A 15,361-nucleotide genomic window follows, 5' to 3' on the forward strand; every position below is an offset into this window, starting at 1 on the left:
TCTTTCCTTCCTCCCTCCCTTCCTTCCTTCCTTCCTTCCTTCCTTCCTTCCTTCCTTCCTTCCTTCCTTCCTTCCTTCCTTCCTTCCTTCCTTCCTTCCTTCCTTCCTTCCTTCCCTTCTTTCTTTCATCATTCTAGCAGTAATAGGTGGGAAACTAACAAAAGGAGAAAAATTGAAGGCTCCTACTGAATTCCCAAGAACCCAGGGAACTGTAAACCACCTAGTTTGGTAAACTGATCCTAAAACTATTGCTTATCATGTGTTAGAACCATTTCTTTGGAGCCAGGAGCTTGGGTTCCTTTAAAAATAAATGCTTTAGTAACCTAGGGGATGTGGAGACAAGTGACCAGTTCTGTTGTTTAATTGACTATGTGCCAGAAATCCTCTATTTTTCTGAGACTAGGATCCAAATTTATCATTCTAGTTCTCTGGTATAGTTTTCATGTCCAAAATAGAGTAATTTAAAAAAATCTCCCAGGCTTCCAAATAAACAGCTTAAAGAGAAATTTGGAAACGATGTTGTTTTCAGGACCTTTAGACCCATGTGTCATGCTGTTCACTTGGATTTAGCTGCAGTGGGGAAACATTGAGTGAGTGCAGACTGGGTAACTTACTGAAGATTGCTTGTCTGACAATCTTACCTCAGTTGTATGATAAATTTAGAGACTGAAATGGCAGAGATAAAAGTGTCAACCCAATGACTTGTTCAGATTGTTACAAGTCTAATGGGACTTGGGACGAATCTATTGCTGTCCTGTTTGAAGAAGTTAAAATAAAAAATATAAATTGAGCCTTCTAAATGCTAAATTAAGTAAATAGGGTCTTTGCTATTCACAAAGGATTCATTTTTAATGGGATCAACTCTTAAGGATGAAAATACAGCCATTGGATCATAAGAATCTGCTAGGAACAACCTCAAGGGCCCTCTAGTCTAAACTTTGTATATTATAGATGAAGAAACAGAGGCACCCAGAAATTAAATTACATACTCTCAATCACGAAGACAGTATAGGTACTTCTGGGTGCCTCTAATCCTAGACCCTATGCTTTTGATTTCATGTGATAAAAGAAGACTTCTTAATATTTAATGCTAAATATAATATGGACACCTCAACAAATATTTTCTTAATGCCTTCAGATAGAAGAAAGAAGGACAAAAGACAAAAAGGGGCTTTCTTAAAACTATATTAGTGATAAGAGGAAAATTAAAGAAGGACTATAACCATTTTTTGGAGTGGATAAGATGATGATGAGGAAATTATGGAAGGGAAGAACAGAGGGAAGAATGGTAGTACTGGACTCCCTTTTTCATGTCTGTTTTCTCTACAGTAGAAAATAATCTTTGTCTATGAAAGAATAAAAGAAAATGGGTTAAATAGGGGTGTGAAATATGAGTGAGGAGACGGCAAAACAGCACCAAGCTTCCCTCAGTGAGTTTTAAGTTACAAGGCTTTTTCTGAAAAACCTGATAGACGTAATTGTTGATTTGTTCTCAATTGCCTTGAAAAAGCATAGAGAACAAGAGAGGTGCCATAAGACTAGAGAATGTGACCATACCAAATTCATAAAAAGTAGGGAGATTTCTATAAATTATAACTTCATGAGCTTGACTTCAGATCTGACAAAATTCTAGAAGGTCTTTTTTAAAGGAATAGGTTGTAAGCATTTAGAAGGGAAGCAGTAAGGACTAAGAACTTGTATGGCTTCATCAAAAAACAGATGGTGCTGGGTGCAGCTTGGTAACTTAGTCCTTTGAGAGATGGGAAGTCTTGGGTTCAAATGTGGCCTCAGACACTTCCTAGCTGTGTAATGCTAGCTAACAGCTGTTCTGACTTAGAACCAATCACAGTATTGATTCTAAGATGGAAGGAAAGGGTTAAAAAACAACAACCCAACAGATAATGCCAGACTTACCTTTATTTCTTTCTTGATAGTATTCTAAGACTGCAAGACTATAGCTATAGTATACCTAAATTTTGACAAAGCATTTGACCAAAATCATATCAGCTTAGATGAATTTGGAAAAAGTTAATGAATCTGCTCAAAGATTAGTAATTAATAGGTCAATGCCTTCAGCTTGGATTCTGTTCTGGACTTTATCTATGGAGGTGGCAAAAGCATTTCATGGGCATATATTTCTATGTTTTATGCTTCACTTGATATTAAAAAATTAAAGAATGATTGAAAAAATCATCTTTGCTATTATTACACTTTTCAAGGAATCTTATATGATTCTAACTTGTGTATGGGAAATACCTTATTGGAAGATACCCTTTACTGAATCAAATGCATTTTTAATGGTGAACAAACTTAGTTCAATAGCATAATATATTCTCTAACCTTTTCAGTAACTTCTGTTGGGTCATATCAACAAGTTGACACTTTTTGAGTCTGCTACATAGTGCTTACTACATGTTAGAATGTGTACTGTGTTGAAGTTACAAAGAAGGACAAAAATAATTATTGTCCTCAAGGAGTTTACATCCTAAAGGGGGAGATAGCATGTAAACAACTGCATCTCCAGAGTAGATGGAAGGCAATATTATATGATTGTGAAGATGAATTTTGCTGTTAAATATTATCTGAAAAATCCTCTCTAGGCCCCCATCTTACCTTCATTCAAGATTCTCTTGCCATCTGTATAGATTATTCTCATGAAGATACACACATAAACTATTATACAAAAGAAGCCATGGTTAAGACATAGAAGTGTGTTAAAAGAATTCTGGATAAGAAACACAGATTGTAGTCTATGTCTTACTTGGCAGCTAAAATCCCAAGGACCTGGAAGGACATAGAGATTAAATGACCTACCCAGAGTCCCATAGCAAGTAAGTATCAGAGACAAGGTTTGAAACCAAAACTTCCTGATTTAAAAATGAAGAGTTTGTCCAAGTATGCTATGCTATCACTAAAACTTAGTTATCTGAGATTTTGAAGGTTTGCAAAGCATTTTTTTCATAACAATCCTGCAAGACACATTGCTTTAAAGTATATAAAGTGTTTTAAATCTTTAAATATCATCTTATTTGATAGCTCAGCTATTATTACCCCCTTTTTAAAAATGAAGAAACTAAGGTGCATGAAGGCAATGTGACTTGACTAAGGCTATATATAGTTATTAAGAATCAGATCTAGGAGTCAAACTCAGATATTTTGATTAACACTCTTCCCATTATACCAACTGTAACTCTGAGAGAGTTCCCCCACCTCCTCCAATTTATTAAAGAAGGAACCAAGACCAGTGTGGTGTCAAGAATGATAGTTCTATAGCAAAGTGGGCTGAAGATCAAAAACCAGGAAGTCAAAAAAGAGAAGGAAGGATGAGGAGGGCAGCAGAGATGCCAGCCTGAGGCCAGGGAGGGCAGTCACCCTACACAGGGACAACTTGTGGACAGCCGCCAGCAGGCTGGTCCTGACTGCTCTTTATCCTACTGACTGCCAGGAACCAGGGGAAACAGTGGTGGCCAGCTCTGGCATGGTCTGCAAAGTGTAGTTTCCAGGTTCTAGTCTTAGTATTGGAGGGAAGATGAGGAAAATATTCCTGGGCCAAGGGAATTTATATTTCATACTATAGATACTATAGTGTACATTACTAATAATAGTTTCTTGATTGAAAGCAGATTTTGATAGAGAAGAGAAGACACATAAATTAGGAGCATTAGGCACTTTAAAAAGATCAGCAAAAGTGGAGAGAAGGGGCAGATAGATGATTCAGTGGATTAAGAGCCAAGCCTAGATAGAAACTGGAAGTCCTGGATTCAAATTTGACCTCAGACTCTTCTTAGCCCTGTGACTTTAGACAAGTGGCTTAATCCCATTACTAGCCCTTACTGCTCTTCTGTCTTGTAATCCATACTTAGTACCAATGCTAAGACAGAAGATATGGGTTTAAAAGAAAAGTGGAAGGGGGAAAAGGAAAAAAATAAGGCAGAAATAAAAAATAAACTTCAAACTCTCAACACCTTTTTCAAGAACACTCAATTATCATGAACAACCTAAACTCTTGAGTGTGCCAGAAACAAAACCTTGATAGATTAGGCAAGGTTTTTTCAGGACAAATGAAAGCTTGAGGGCTGCTGTTTTCGAAGTAACACCTGGGGATAGGGTGATCCTTATGAGTTAATATTCCATTGTTGTTCTTTGGATTTCTTTGTAAGTATCCTGTTTAAAGAATGAAGGGAGATGTTAGGCAGGGAAAAATCCCAGCAAATCCTGGTACTTGCTGCTCCAATTAGGGAAGAAGACACGTTGGAGCATGAATAATTGGGTAATAGTTCATACTTGCTGTATGTTGGTGTTAGGCATGAGCCTGAAGGCTCAGTGTCCTTACTTTGGTATGAATTCTTCTTACATAATAGCTGAAGGCCTTAAATGTTTAATTGCATTTATTGCAATTAAAAGAAAATAATACATATTAGGGAGGAATGAAAAAGATTCTCCCCCTGTTATCATTTATCTTATAAAAATAAATCTATGCAAATTCATTTATAGTCTATTCCTGTTTTACAGCTTTTACCTATTATAGTCCCTCCTCTCAACAACAATAAAAGATCTACCCTAACTTCCTGAAATCAAAGGGTTAGGAGATGGAAAGGACTTTGCATAACATCTAGTTCAACCCATTCATTTTACAGATGAGGAAACTAAGACCCAGAGAGGGGAAGTGTTTCCCAATCTGACAGGAACAATCTTGTCTTCAAGGAATCTCCAGATTGATTCTTTCCCAGATTGTTAAAACAAAGAACTCAAAAGACAATGACTGAATTAAGAGGTTTTGCCTCTTTCCCAGGATAGAAAGAAGACAATCAAACCTTAAGTATCATCCTAATTATACTAGCCTCTGGCTAATGCATCTTTCCCAAGCTTCTATGAACTCTAGGTAACCTGGTTGTTGATGCCTAAAGACTATTTAAGTACTCTTTTTCTGCAGGCCAGTGGAAGTACTACAGTTCTGTGTGGCTCCCCAGATTATAATCCCAAGGCTATGACTCTATGTGATTTTCTTGATTATAATTGCCTTGCTCATTGTTATAATTACTTTGGTAGTTCTGTATTTTTTAAAATTGACAACAGTAATAAACCCAGGTCTTCTCAACTGGGCTTTAAGGTAAGTTTAAACATTTGAAGAACAATTCTTATGTTCATTTGAAACAATAGAAACAAACTATTCTCTGCTCCGCTATTTCCACCAAGTTAAAAAATAATTTTTTTTATAATAAAATGAAACTTCATAAAAATTTCCTACTATACTTTTAGACTTATATTCATCAATCCAGGGACTAGTGACTCATGAACAAGTTATTAAATAAATATTTTAATTACTTACCTATTGTTAATTTTCTGGACTCCTTGATATCAAGCACTTTTTTTTTTGTCTTAGTGTCCCCAGGGCTTAGAATAATAAATGACACATACTAGGTCCTTGATAAATGATGGTTGACTGAATGACTTTAAAAAATAACTAAGGCTTTAGAGTAGGGATGCTTAACATTTGTGTGTGTCATGGACCCCTTTGGGTAGTCTGGTGATGCCTGTCAGCCTGTTCTTAGAATAACATTTTGTTGTTTACATTCATAGTTAAAGAAAATGCTAAATTTTAATGAAAGGTTAGTGAAAATAAAGATTAAAAAAATTTCCCTTCCAAATTCACAGACCCTCTGGAATTTAATCTTGTGAATCATAGGTTAAGAATCTCTGCTCTAAAGGAGAAAAATATTTCTCAAGACTTCTTGCATTTGTCTTTTTGGTCAATTTAAGAAATAGGAATCTTGGTCAGATTGTACATAAGGAGAATGTCCCTGATGACACATTTATAACACATTTGCCTTTCAGATACACTAAGAGACTGAAGTCTGTCTGAGTTCTTAAGTCATTCCCTTACACTTAATGAAATAAATTTGCCATCAGATTTCCTAGAACTTCAAGGATTAAAGGAAGTCCAAAAGGCACTTCTAGAACAATTACTCTTTGCAAGAAAATATCTCCATTTTTAGACACTTTCTTTTATATCAGTCAGTCAACAAGAATCTGTTAAATGCTTACTATGTGCCAGGCAATGTACTAGTAACTAAAGATGTAAAGAAATTCTCCCCATGGACTCTCCTAGTTATCCTGACATTAAATGGATAAGAATGGAATATGGTCCTTTCATCAGTTGTCAGTCATACTATGTGACTGGTCTACATCATTTTGTGGTCAGACATCTCTCTGGTGATATTCTTTATGTTGTTTCTCCTGTGAAATTTTTCATTGTTAATGCTTACTCATGCCTACCATGGCCTTTTGGTTGACCCACAACTTTAATCCTTAAAAAGACAGTAATATTTCATAACTCACAGATATAAAAATGTAGTCACTGGAAGAAGATTAATCTTAAAAAGATAGGATTCTATTTCAGGGAGAACGGGATCATTAAAGAACTGTGCAACTAATCAGTTGCTAATAGCTTCCTCTCTTCCATTCCATTCTGACTCAGTTACTTGTTTATATGTTGTGTTGGTCCAAGATACATGATAGACTAACTCTTTCATATGTCCATTGCTCTGAATATCTTAGATAGTATAATAGACATTCTTCATCCACTTGGTTTTTCTTATGTGGATTCTCAAGCTGTTATTGTATTGTTCTGAGTTCAATACAGTCTTTCAAAGGATACTTGGCTATGTGTTGACATTTCTAAATTGAATATTATCTGTTTTGTTTATTTTGTTAAATTTTTCCCAATTACATATTAACTTATCTGCAGTTTTTGCACCAAATGTAGCCTTTGGGCAAAGGGTTTGACATCTCTTTACAACATCATACTGTTTCTGGAGTAACAGAACTATCCAAAAGTGGAGAGGATTGCCTGGGGCCTTTCCTCAGTTGAAGTCTTCAAGGAAATATTTGATAACCACCTTTAGAGAAGGGATTTTTGTTCGTAAGGAGGACTGTGTACTTAGATGTTGACAGTCCTTCCTACTCTGAGATTTTCCTTACTGTCCCCAAGCTAACAGGTGTGTTAACTGGGATTTGTAGGAGATACTCTGATTCTACTTTGCATGCTCTTTTGACTAAACTACCACAATTTTGCTAATTTGTTAAACTCCAGAGTTTGATAATCTTATCCTTGCATGGAGAAAGATGCTAACTCCAATGGAGTACTCTGAGGAGAGAATTGAGGAGTCTGGGAAAGGCAGATGCTCATCCAAAATTATCTCCCTCCCCATACTTGAAAGGTTACCATTAGCAATTCACTCCTTTGTGCTAAACTGTGTCCTCTTTTGGCACCTGCTTTTAAAATGCAAATACCTCTGGGAGGATTATACTCAGAAATCCCTAACACCTTAGTGTGAATGTGTTTATTGGATCACTTTCTTCCAGGGACAAAGGAAAAAGGAAAATGACAATTCTGTTCTTTGTAAAGACAACACCCTGTATTCATATCACTATGCTCTTAGTTGGAAACTACAGTCTTTTGGATTCATTTTGAGTTGGGGAATTATCCATTTTTACAATTATGCATATATCCACATGCAAGCACCCTTTATTCAGCCTCTTGTATCTGAAAGATTAGGTTCAATTTTTTTACTCTTCCCTCTCCTCTCATATTCCATCAGTTACTCGGCCCTGTGGATTCTCAAATCCATCCCCTCTTTTCACTGACAACCCACTAACACAAGCCTTTATCATCACCAGTTGCAACTGCCTCATAACGTGACTTTTTGTGCCACCACTTTCTTTTTAGTTCAACCCTTTTACTGTTGCAAGAATAAATTTTCTGAGATAGAAACCCAAATAAACCATATTATGCTGGGAATACTGAAGAAAGCTACTGGGAGGAGTTTAAGAAATAGGAAAAATGATAAAAATCTGTCAAATCTTTTCTGTAGTTGGGCAATGAATGATGCTCAAATAATTAGACTGGGGTGAATTTGAAAAATTGCTCAATGCTTTTTCAGTGACCTCAGATTTTTTCCTGAAACAAAGGTATATCTTTTAACTTTGATATTCTTCAGATGATCTTATGTAACCATGAATCATGGAATACAGTATTCTGAAGAATTACAGTTGCAGGTCACCCAGAGGACAAATGGATAGATGCTTGGTGGACACGACTAGATAGCCTCATATTACCAATGTGGAATTGCACAGAAGTCACATAAATCATATAATTGTATGACCACAAAATTGAGATAGGCTAGTCATGTAATGAGAGAGAGGGATAGCTAATAGGAATCTTTCACTTTATTGGTATCCATGCAATGCCAAGAGATTAGAGGAAAGATCTCAGTGCATTGGAAGAGTCTTTCACGAGAACTTAAGGAAGATCATAGTCAAGAAACATAGTAAGAAGACATGGACAGATTGCCAATCATAGATCTATTGAAGTACCAACGAAATAGAAATCTGGCTATAGTATTCCTCTTCTTAAAAATATTCAGTGTCTCTAGAGTAGGTGCCTACAGAGCAAATTTTCACGCCTGTCCCTTCTACCATTTGGCACCACCTATCCTGTCGATCCTTCTCTCATAAAATTCCCTTTTATGCACTTAAACTCCAGTCGAATTGAATTGCATTATCCTATGAACATAACATTTATTTTCCCACCTCCATGCTTTTGCTTGCTCTGATTACCTCCAATTATATCAAAAGGACAAGGATAGTATAATTTTTTTATCTTTATATTTCAAATACAAAGCAAATGATCTTGCACATAGTAGGTGCTTAATAAATGTTTGTGAAAATTTTCCCTCTGGACCTGCATAATAAAAAAGATTCTACAGTACCCATCCCCTTGGAAATATGATTCATTAGGCACTTAGTGAGTGTTTGATTTTTTAAATTGAATGACAAATGAAAAATGAGACAACTTGCTAAGTGATTCAGACCATACACATTTTCATCAAAGATGTCTAGATAAATAAAGAGGAAGTTTGTTTGGTGTGGATAGCATGAAGTAATAATTAAAATTTAGTATTATGAAAAATCACGATAAATTACATTGAAAGTTTACAAAGCACTTTCAAAGACATTGTTCGATTCTGATCTTTAAAACACCCCTATGAGGAAAACAGAATAGGTATTATTAGCAGACCCATTTTATATATGAGGAAATTGAGATTCATAGAATCAATGACTTGCCTAAATGCTTCATTTGTGCCTTTTATTTTCCATCTTAGATGCAGCCTCATATTACATTGGTGATTGTTAAGGTACTTGAAACTACCAATAGATGGCTTGTCCAGCCTTCTGAAACTAGAGAAGCTGACATAACGGCAGAGATTTTGAATATATTTGCATTCATTGGTCCAGCAGAGCTTCTTGCTGATGTATGTTGTACCACATTATCTCATCATTGCTTTATAACTGACATGTGCCCAATTGCCTTATAGACTTTAGATGCAGCTGTCATCTTATCTTGAAGAACAATTAAGTCTCCTGAAGGCTAAATGTTTCCAAGGAAGAAAAAAGTTATTTATAATTTAGTACTCACTGTCCTGACAATGCCCGTCCCCTTGGAAATATGATTCAGATGCCCTGAACTGAAGAAACATTTTCCTTTTTCCTGTGTAAAATATGAAACAAAAGACACTGAAAAACACCTCATTAAAACAGTTCCTTTGTCCTTCTTTTGACAATGAAAATTGTAAAGAGACATGCCAGTTTGACTATGTAGGTGGTCCTCTCTAGGCTAACCTCAAAATGACCTCACCAAATCATTGAAAGTGATTTGATGAGTTCTAGAGATTTTTGTAATATGTGTTGAAAATCAACAGTATCGTCCATTGAGGGGATTTTCAGATATCCTTTTTATGACTGTGGTAGTTTCAACTGCTGAAGGATGGACCCAGAACTTTTATTCCTCCTGGGTCGTGGTCACACCCAGAGCTCTATTTTCACACCTGGGCATACCTTTTTAGAGTCAGGTCATGCTATTGTATCATTCCCATCCACCATTTCAGGATCTTCCACAGGCAGCTTTTTGCCATCAGCTGTATGTAATTGGTTTAAGTCAATGTATGTATGATATGTATCAAGTGAACTTAAAGTATGTTCCCCACGGGAATATCTCTGACATTTCTTTTGGGTTCAGTAATTCTAGAACATTCTTTCTCTCTTCATAATGTTAGGCAAAAAGGAGGTTTCCCCCCCCCCCAATGAAAATTAGATACTATGCTCTGTTTTCTTTCTTTTGTTCTTTCTTTCTCTCTTATTTTCTTCCTTTCTTTTTACATCTTTTACTATGCTTTGAGATAGTTTTCATTTCCAGGAATTGTCTGAGAAAAGTCAGTTTGGTTACCAGAAAATCCTCTTTTCAATGACTTTTTTTTTTTTTGGCCAGGCAGAACATTGTGTATAAATAATTTTGAGCAGTGAAAAATGGGACTTTTGTTTGAAGGTCTTTGATTAATGAACCTGTTTTTTTCCCTCTTAGGAAAATTAAATAAGATATTTTTCCCCTTGAATATTTTTAACCAATTCTGCCCCAAACTATTGCCAGTGTTAGAAACCATTCAGCTTTGACAGGATCCAATAAGTCCCTTAATTTCTCTGGGTCTCAGTTTCCTCATCAGTAAAATAAGGGTAATGAACAATGCATTCACTCCAATTCATTCCACTGATTAAAAATAACCTGAGTTGCTGGTGTTGAACAATCTGAAATGCCAAGGACCTTGGTGGTAAGACTTTATTTTTTTAAATAAGCAATACTATTGAAAACCTATATTCCTTCTAGTCACATCATTATCACAGAATCTTAGAACCTGAGGAAACTTTAAAAGTCATTTATTCTAACCATCACATTTTAGAAATGAGAAAATTAAGTTGAGACAGGAAGTCAGATGCATAAGTTTGTGCCAGAAGTTAGGGGCAGAGTTCTGACCAGGACCTAGTCTGACCACCAATGTAGGAATTTTGACCGCAAGTCACATTGTTTTCCCTGAAGTCCAGAGTGCTCTTACAGACATGAATTGACTTGCCTAACATCACATAGAAAGTTAGTGACAAAGCTAAAATTGGAACTCCTGCCTCATAGTCCAGTGCTTTCCCCCATTGTTTTACATTTGCATAGCTCTCTATTACTCCCTAAAGGAAGGAGGCCTGTGTTCCTAGCTTGGAGTTATTTTAGCATTTCTAATGTCTAGTACATACTGTGTTAGATGTTTAATAAATTTTCATTGATTGATTGATTTCTGATACTCTTCTAACCTCTCTGAAGTAATAAAAAGGATAGAAACTGCCTTGTAAAGTGACTTCCATGTGATAGCTGCTTAATAAATGCTTTTAAAAATTATTTTCAAAATTACGTATGATTTTTTAAATATTCATTTTTTAAAATTTGAGTCATAAATTCTTCCTCTCCCTCCTAACTGAGAAGATAAGCAATTTGATTTAGGTTATATATGTATAGTCATACAAAACACATTTCCATATAAGTAAAATTATTGAAAATACTGACCAAAAGAATCAAGAAATATAAAGTATAAAAAAGTATGAACCATTCTGCATTAATACGACAGCAGTTCTTTCTCTAGAGGTATGTAGGTCTTTCTCTAGAGACAAGTTCTTTCTCTAAAGGCAGGTAGTATTTTTCATCATGAGTCTTTAGAAATTATCTTAGTTCATTGTAATGTTGAGAATAAGCCATTCACAGTTGATCATCATACATTGATTGTTGTTACTGTGTACAAGAGTCTCCTGGTTCTTCTCACTTGACTTTGCATCAGTTCATGTAGGTCTTTCCAGGTTTCTTTTGAAAGCATCCTGCTCATTATAGTACATAAGATTCCACCACAATCAATACCATGGCTTTTTCAGTCATTTTCCAATAAATGGGCATCTCCTCAATTTCTAATTCTTTACCACTACAAAAAGATCTGTTGTAAGCATTTTTGTACCAAGAGATATTTTCCCACTTCTTTAAAAAAATAATCTCTTTGTACTGTGATACCTAGTATTGGTTTTAATGGTACAAAGGATATGCACGGTTTGAAAACCTAAAGTGGTTTTCAAAATTATTTGATCAGTTCACTACTCAAATAACAGTGTATTAGTGTCCTAATTTTCCCTTATCCCCTCCAACATTTGGAATTTTCTTTTTCTGTCAAATTAGTCAATCTGTTAAGTGTGGGGCACTAACTCAAGAGTTGTTTTAATTTGTATTTCTCTAATTAATAATGATTTAGAGCATTTTTTCATACATCTATAGATGGCTTTGATTTTTTGTCTGAAAATAACATTTTCATATCTTTTGACCATTAACATATTAGGGAGACTTTTATTCTTATAAATTTGATTCAGTTCTCTATATATTTGATAATTGAGCCCTTTAATAGAGAAATTTCTTTTAATTTTTTTCTCCTAGTTTTCTACTTTCCTTCTAATTTTGGTTGTATTGGTTTTGTTTGTGCAACCCCTTTTTAATTCAATATAATTTAGATGCAATTCCATTTGTCTATAGTACCTTGGAGCAAAATATAATTTCTCTGATTATATCTTTCCATTTAGATTTATGTTTGCTTCTGCTTTGTCTTAGATGATTGTTAAAAAATGCTTGTTGAATAGAGTTGAGTGAAAAGGTAAAAAGGCATTTCTTAAATATATATTGCACTGCCAGAAAATCAGGCTCACATTTTGGAAATAGAATAATAATGCTTTCCTTTGGATATACCTGTATTGGGGAATGGCTGAAAAAAATTGGGTATATAATAGTGATGGAATACTACTGTGCTATAAGAAATGAAGAATCGATGGATTTCTATAAAAACTGGAAAGACCTACTGATGTGGAATTCCACATGAACTGATGTGGAATGAAATAAACAGAACCAGGAGAACATTATACACAACAACTGAAACATTGTGGGAATGATCAAATGTAACTGACTTTGCTACTAATAGCAACCCAATGATCCAGGGCAATTCTGAAGGACTGCTGAGAAAGAATGTTCTCCATATCTACTGAAAGAGCTGTGGGAGTAGAAATCCAGAAGAAAACATACGATTTATCACTTGTTTATATGGGTATATAATTTGGGGGGTTGTTTTAAAAAGATTACTCTCTTACAAAAATGAATAATGAGGAAATAGGTTTTGAGTGATAATATATGCATAACCCAGTGGAATTGCTTATCAACTCTGGGAGGGGGAGGGAAAATGGGAGGGAGACAACATGAATCATGTAACCATGGAAAAAATTTAAATAAAAAAAATAATGCTTGCCTCTGCTTCAGAATTCTATCCCTAAAGTAAGACCACTGAGGGTGTCATATCTAAGATCCTGCTTTTTTCCCTTCTATTTCTGTGAATGCCAATTATCTATGATTTCAGCAGCTTGGGGGGACTCCTATGAGGGGAACTTTGTTCATAGCCCTAGACTGTGACTATTTTATAACTTAGAAGATTGGTCTTAGGGGGTTGTTTGAAGCACATAGAGTTTAAATAACTTGTCCAGGGTTACACAATGAAATGACAGAGGTGGATTTGAACCCAGTTATCCCTGATGCTCAAGTTCCACACTCTGTCCTTTATACTGTGTTGCCTCATTCTGATTCATTTACAAAAGTAAAAATTCATTTGATCACAGTTAATTAAGGTTTGCTGTCAAAGTGTCTCCTCTCAATTTCAAGGTTGAAACTATAAGCCGTTCATTTCCCCAGAGTGTACTAAAAGCCACGTGGGCTAAGCTAGAACACAATCCTTCATTTAGTTTCCATAAGAGAGTTATTGTATATTAAATAATTATCAAAATGCTTATTAAAACCTACTTGAAGGATAACAAGTAATATCAATTGCATAGCTGCTAACCCTCGGTAATTATGTCTTTTGTAATCAATTGGTATTATTCATTAGTCATACTGTTATATATTGAAGCTAGTTTCTCTTACATAATTGTTTGTCCTTAATAGATATGTTTTAATAAGCACTTGTATTTATACATCATACAATAACAGTCTTAATTAATCTAAGTTTAATGCTCATTTAGGAACTGGAACGCAAAGTGCTGCCAGATATTTGAGATGGATGAATCATGTCAGGATAAACAACAGCAGGCCCCCTGTGCAGCAGGTAGACCCATTCTGTGGGTTTTTATTATTCTATTTTGTGGGGTTTCATATAGCAAAGGTATATTTCCCAAGATTTTATGAGCTTATCTCTCTTAGACTTGTGGCATGATCCAATGAGCCCTTGAGTCAAAGCATCTCAGCTCAGATCCCCAACTGCCACTTTCAGCCTGAAGTGTAGTTGGATTTACCCTTGAGTAAGGGAATGATATGCTGAGAACTAGGCTTTAGGAATTTCACTTTAGGATCTGATTGGAAGATGGGTTGGAGAGGGGAGATGCATGGAAATCAATGAAAAGTCTATTATACTACAGATGTGAGGCAATAAGGGCCCAGATTAAGGTGGTAACTGTGTGAGGAGGAGAAAGGGGACATATGTAAGAAAGGTCTTGGGCAGAATTGACAAAATTTGTCTGCTAATTGAATATGTGCCTGACACTATAAGTGCTACAANTGGCATGATCCAATGAGCCCTTGAGTCAAAGCATCTCAGCTCAGATCCCCAACTGCCAATTTCAGCCTGAAGTGTAGTTGGATTTACCCTTGAGTAAGGGAATGATATGCTGAGAACTAGGCTTTAGGAATTTCACTTTAGGATCTGATTGGAAGATGGATTGGAGAGGGGAGATGCATGGAAATCAATGAAAAGTCTATTATACTAGTCCAGATGTGAGGCAATAAGGGCCCAGATTAAGGTGGTAACTGTGTGAGGAGGAGAAAGGGGACATATGTAAGAAAGGTCTTGGGCAGAATTGACAAAATTTGTCTGCTAATTGAATATGTGCCTGACACATAGTAAGTGCTACAAAACTTGTTTATTATTATTATTATTATTATTATTATTATTATTATAGTGAAAGAGAGTGAGGACTAAAGGTAATGCCAAGATTTGAACTTGGGAAACCAGAAGGATGATAATAATCCTGACAGAAAAAGGAAAGGCAGTTTCTTTTTATCTCTTGCATTATAACATAATTTTTTCCTCTCCTGACTTCTTTATGCCTTTATAATCTCCACTCTTAAAGAATGACTCAGTAGATTGAAGAAAGGGAAAATGGCATACGTGAATATTTATGATCTTTTCATTTGACTTTCAAAAAATGAGCACATTATAAAGTTAAAATGATGAATTCAGATTTCAATATTTTAAAAAGAGTTTTAGATCTTATTTACATGCACAAAATGCACCTGTTGTAATGCCCCATTTGGAAGAGGCAAGTAAACATGATTCTGGAAGTCATGGTGGCCTGTAATGGAGGTGCCTTGGAGGAATTTTGGAGCAGGCCATAAACATTCTGTAATTGGTTCTGTAAT

Source organism: Gracilinanus agilis, chromosome 1 (assembly GCF_016433145.1).
Source record: "Gracilinanus agilis isolate LMUSP501 chromosome 1, AgileGrace, whole genome shotgun sequence".
Taxonomy (NCBI): Eukaryota; Metazoa; Chordata; class Mammalia; order Didelphimorphia; family Didelphidae; genus Gracilinanus; species Gracilinanus agilis.